This window comes from Acomys minous, assembly GCF_964271855.1.
Source record: "Acomys minous genome assembly, chromosome: 13".
Taxonomy (NCBI): Eukaryota; Metazoa; Chordata; class Mammalia; order Rodentia; family Muridae; genus Acomys; species Acomys minous.
Window position 1 is genome coordinate 928,944 of NC_140495.1, and position 6,000 is coordinate 934,943.

At 49.2% G+C, this 6,000-nt stretch overlaps 1 protein-coding gene across 1 annotated transcript in view; it reads right to left on the reverse strand.

The window, feature by feature from the left end:
* The window catches only part of SACM1L (SAC1 like phosphatidylinositide phosphatase), a 54,862-nt gene extending 51,569 nt beyond the window's left edge, over positions 1 to 3,293 (reverse strand). Inside the window, exon 1 of the mRNA XM_084752820.1 lies at positions 3,025 to 3,293. The gene's annotated coding sequence lies outside the window, so the exon portion shown is untranslated. The remainder of the gene's footprint in view (positions 1 to 3,024) is intronic.
* Between the last annotated feature and the right edge of the window lie 2,707 nt (positions 3,294 to 6,000).

Consider the following 6,000-nt stretch of genomic DNA (forward strand, 5'->3'; position numbering starts at 1 on the left):
TGAGTGATGCAGTGTAATGGAAAGATGGCTGGACTCTTGGCCAGCTGGGTTTCAAGGTTTACTCTGCCATGCCTAGTGTGTGACTCATGTGACCAGGACTCCGTGTGACATTCCTCAGTGAGAGCAGACAACGTATCAGCCTATGACGTCACAGAGGCACTGACAACATATACACCAAGGGGCTTAAGCCTCTGCTGCTTCCAAAGGACACACGGTGAACTGCCCGGCTCTGCTCTACCTCAGGTAGTCTACACTGAAAATGTCGTTTACTCAGGAGATTCATGGAGTAGATGCTCTTCAAAGGTTCTTGATAAGCACTGAAGAGGATTAGAGAAGAAATCAGCATTAAGGTATTGATCCCGTATTAGAGCCATTCAGCCTTGTTAGAGACACAAAGTATGCGGGACGATTCTTAATGGCAGAGGGAGTGGATTGGTTGCCCCAGCTTCAGTCCTCTTGTGGATGAGAGAGTAAACAGAGTGCTTAAATTGCATGAATATTTGGTGCCCAAGCCCCATGACAATAAATCCTCACTTCTAGCTTCAAAATCCATATGGGAGCTCAAGGAAGAGAAACAATGTTGTCAGAGAAGGTATCTACCAGCTTCCTTCAGGACTTTACCTACAGACTCACCTTACAAAGAATATACACTCATATTTCCAAAAACAAAAAAAACTATTCACAGAGACTGAATAGCCTCGCTGGGTTGATAATCTGGGGTAAAAACAGATTCTAACACCCAAACCCCTTGCTAAAGAAAAACTTGCAATGAAGTTTTACCTTCACATTTATAGAAACATCCAAAACCTGAAGGACACAAAGCTGGTAGAAAGTTTAGGAAGTTAATCCATGTCTGCTCTGACTGAACTGCCTGAGAGCTCTCTTCTCTACTGCAGATGTGACCCGCTCGTAGACAGGAGAGGCGAAGAAAGTGCTCTAGCAGAGGTTAAAAATAAACCCAAGATTGAAGATAGACAAGGAGCAGCAAACCTTAGAACGGCTAACCTGAAGTAAAGTTAGAAGATTATAAAGAAATTAGAATTCAGGTGGCTAAAATTGTGGCCGTCATTGTGTAGGTTAATAAAATGGAAGTGGAAATTGTAGAGGATGGACAGAGCACGGCTAGGAGAGCTTTAACAAGGCGGAGACCAACTGAAGAAAACGTATGACATAATGTACAAAAGGTTACTAATTAATACCAAAGCACTTCAGTATTTAGATAAGTTATGTACCAATGCACCTATAGTAAAGTAACTTTCTTTCTTCTTTTCTTTTTTTTTTCCTTCAAGCTCAGTGTAGCCCTGGCTGTCCTGGAATTCACTCTATAGACCAGGCTGGCCTCCAACCCAAAGATCCACCTGCCTCTGCCTCCCGGGCCGAGGGATTAAAGGTGACTTTTCATATAGCTTTTTAGGCATTTTTAGAAACTGGCTACTCTGTCCCACCATTCTGAGATAGGTCAGCAACTAAGTCAACCCACAAGTATCTCTAAAACAGTATTTTTTACTCAAGGGGTGATAACAGATTCTAACTCACAAACCACTTGCTAAAGAAAAATTTGCAAGGAAGTTTTATCTTCACATTTACAGAAACATGTAAAACCTGAAGACGGACAGCGACTTCCATATAACTCCAGCTTCATAGTTTATACTTCAGTACAAAACCATCGTTCCCAGCAGGAAAGGATGAACTTCCCTTCTCTCTTAAGTGCACTGAGGTATGGACTGGTGAGACCTAGCGCCTGGGCAGCCCAAAAATGATCTTCCTAGAGCCAGGCGGATCGCTGTGAGTTCAAGGCCAGCCTAGTCCACAAAGTGAGTCTAGGACAGCCAAGGCTACACAGAAAAACCTGTCTTGAAAAACCAAAAAATCATCATCATCATCATCATCTTCTTCTTCTTCTTCCTAATTCTGAGGTTATCCATCTCGGTCATTCTTCGTGGCAGGAAAACTCACCGGCGTCCTGTAACCGAAGGCGGCACTGCCTCACGCAGGCTTCTCAAACACACCTGAGACCTAGCGTAGGATCACATTCAACAGCTATCAGGTGGACGGCAACCTAGTTTGCCAGTAAAGTACAAGCGACTCTGGCCCAACAAAGTCCAACACATTTTGCTTCAACTGTCACCGATGACCTGACTGCTCACTTTGCAAAGGAGAATTGTCTAAAAGAAGAAACGCAGGTGAGGTTTCCAAAGAGAAGTGCAGCAAGAGGAAGAGGCGCAATGAGTGAACCGAAGAAGAAAAACACAGCACTTTGTGTAGATGGCCGCCCTTCTAATTCCGTGCCAAGAAGTCTTCGTACTTTACAGTTACTCAGAAGGAACACCCGAACTACATTTGTTTCTCTGCAAACGAGTTAGGCTGCCTATGTCTAAGTAACAGGATTATTTTAACTTAGGTCTTAGAAAGTTCTATTTGCTTCTGCTACTAAAGGCATTTCCCAGGCTGTGGTCCGTGACTTTCAACCTCGAGGTAAATTATTAAAGCGATTAACGCGAAGTTGTTCACCGACAAGAAAGGGTGCAGGTGCTGGGGGTTAAGTGACAGCAAGAGGAATAGAGCCCCCCAACCTTAAAACCGGGGCGAGCCAAGAGCTTATAAATGTCTATTTTATGCACCGCTAAACAACCAGAGGCTGGGTCTCAAATCTTCAAACACCTGGCTTTACTTAAAAAAAAAAATTAAAAAGTCAATTTTGCTGTGTCAAAACTAGAGGCGAGCCTCTAGCTGTCAACGCAGTCTGATGAAATAAGCACAGTAAACTCAACCCGCCCTTGGGGGCGACTGACTGAATGTCTGCTGCACCCTAAGGAGGACTCGTCAGAGCGGCTCCCCAGGCCCAGAAAGCAAGAAAGCAAGAAAGGTTTGCTGTGCCGGCGGAAGGCCGCACCGGGAGAGCCGGCTGCGGGCTCCGGCCCGGCGGAGGGCGCGGCTGCAGGACCCCGGGCCTCCGTTGCGGCCGAGCCTCGCCGCCCGCTCGCCCGGCCCTTCCCTGCCAGCGCCGCAGCCCGCGGGACTCACAGCTTCAGCTGCTCGTAGGCCGCCGCCGCCGCCGCCGCCGCCATCGCGCACCAGCTCCTCCTCCACCTTCCGCTTCGCTCCACCCGCAGCGCACCCCGACGCCACCTCGGCTCCGGCGCGGCCGCTCTCCAGCTGCGGTAGCCTCGGAGCCTGGTCCAACCCCGTCCCCCGCTCCCGGGACCGCCTCTCGGGAGAGCACGGGAGCCGGAGGGGGACAAACCAGTGCGCCCGCCGGGCCGTGCGAGGCTCGCCTCCCGCGCGCGCGGGTTGGAGCAGGCCCGGGGCACGCCGTGACGTCGTCTCCGCGCATTGGTGCAACGCGCTGCGGAGAAAGGCGGAGTCCCCGTAGCCCTGCGCCCGGCGGGGGCGCTCAGAGAACCGACCGGAAGGTAGCGCTAGGGGCGGCGAGCCTGTTGACGCTACGTAACCGGAGATCAGTCCTCGCGGAGGAGACGCTGCCAGCACCGGGCCAGTGGCGCAATGGATAACGCGTCTGACTACGGATCAGAAGATTCTAGGTTCGACTCCTGGCTGGCTCGATACGTGCGAGTTTATTTTTTATTTTATTATTTCTCCCCCTCTCCACAGTTACAAGGCCTCCCTCGTTGAAAAGAGTCATAGCTCGCATGTCAAGGTCAAATCTTGAATTTTAATGTTGCCTTGCGCAAAATAATACCTTTTTAATTGTATTTGAAAGCCAGAGTTCTCTAAAACGGTTTGCAAATTTCCTCCCGTCCTTGTTCTTAGTGGGGCGTAGGAGTCTAAACCGGTACACTTAGGAAAACACTCCTGAGAGCGGGGGTTTGCAATCTGCAGGTGAGTGGCCAATGTCTTCCCACGCGATGATGGAAACTCAAGGGTGACGAAGGCTCTTTGCAGATGGAAAGCGGGCGGCACTGCAGCGAGAAAGGCGAAGCTCCTGCTCTGCAAGGTGCTGACCTGGTTGCGGTCCTGGAATAGGCGGCCTCGGCTAGCTCCGCCTGCAAAGCCAACCTGGGCCTCCGTTGCAGAAGGAAACCTTAAAACTTCCGAGATTTCGCAATAAGAGGCCCAGGAAAGCGAGTGCATGGCCATTCATTTTACGTGAGACCTGAGAAAGCCAGAAACAGATGTGACAAAGGGGAGGGCTCAACCTATTCATTAACCAGTCATTCAATCGATGATTAGGTTTGTCCTAGATAACATACCTCACCCCCCAAGGGTTTATTAAAAATGTGTCAAATACAGGAAAATATTGGGGGGGGGGGGCAGAATTAGCACCGGGCAAGGAGTGCAGGGGGAAGGGGTGTGGCTCACTCTCGCAGTCCTGACTGCTGGGTACAGAGCAGGCTGGTCTGGAGCTCGGAGTTCTGCCTTGCCCTGCTTCCAGAGTTCTGGAATTTTAAGGTGCAAGACACCACACCCGGCTTCTACACTTAAGAGGCTTTTGTTTGTTTTTAATGAAGTTACAATCTTGTTGTTGTTGTTGTTGTTGTTGGTTGGTTGGTTGGTTGGTTTTTGGAGACAGGATTTCCCTGTGTAGCCTTGGCTGTCCTGAAACTTGCTCTGTAGGCCAGGCTGGCCTCGAACTCAGCGATCCACTTGCCTCTGCCTTCTGGAGTGCAGGGATCAAAGGCACGCCCTACCAAGTTATGGTGTTTTTGTTTGCCCTTTAATTTGCTGTCTGAGATTTAAGGCCATTAAATATTCTTTGAAGATATAACATAAGAAAACTAGGTATCTTAAGCATAACTTTTATCTTGAAAAAAATGAGTTGTTGCCAGTTTTAACACATTGAGAGAGAGAGAGAGACAGACAGACAGACAGACAGACTGACTGACTGACTGACTGACTGACTAACTGACTAACTGACTTTTACCTGACTTTAGAAATTTTTGCTACGTGTTTTCAAATTGCTCTGTGGAAGAATTGAAACAACATACCTTCTGTCACCCGCATGCTTCTACACATGCTAATCGGCATTAGACATACATGATAAGGAACATACGGTCTGGTCTGTCTGATGGAGGCACAGTGACTGCTGCTGCTGTTCCAAACACGGAGCTGAACACGTTTCTCCTACTCCCTTGGCGCCAGCGTATTCGAACGCCTGAGGGTGCTTGGTATTTGACCACGATGGTGCTATTGCAGCCCACTCCTAGTCCAGGTGTCATGTGGTGGAGTGGACAGTGGCAGCAACATTTATGAGATGGGAAACAGCACACACTTCATATCAGGGCTTTTGTTTTTCTCCCCAGAGAGCTAGCTGCCCGTGTATCACATGCCCCCGCTTTCCCGTACCACCACCCTCACAGTCAAGAAGAACCCATGTGTGTGAAATCTGCCTAGCTGCTCCCATCGCAGCACTGTGCTGTCCTGTGTCCTTAGGGCATCAGACTTGGCAGCCATGGAGCAGAAACCCAGAGAACAGTGAGTGACAAGTGTCTGTGTCACCTGCACACCCGGGCAGCTCTAGTCACACACCTGTCCCCATCACTGCACACCTGGACGGCTCTAGTCACACACCTGTCCCAACACTGCATGTCCCTCTCCTGAGATGTGGCTGCTTCAAACCAAAAGGTCACTCACCTCTAGGGTCCTTTGGCTAAAACCTTCGCAGTAACAGACCCAACAAAGGAAGTGACTCCTCTGATGGCAGGTGGAAGACCTGACTGAGGAAGCTTCTGCCCTTGGACTATGACTCCCTGAGGCCTCCTGGGTTTCTTATAGGCGTTGGCCACCTTCAGTCTAGAGCCAGGCTTGCCCAACCTTTTTTTTTTTTTTTAAAGATTTATTTGGGCATTAGATTACGTTACAGATGGTTGTGTGAGCCACCATGTGGTTGCTGGGAACTGAACTCTAGGACCTTTGGAAAAGCAGGCGGTGCTCTTAACCACTGATCCATCTCTCCAGCCCCTTGCCCAACCTTTTAACATTATAATACAACCTTGCCCACCACAAAGTTCAAGATCAAGAACTGAGCCACTGAGTTACAAA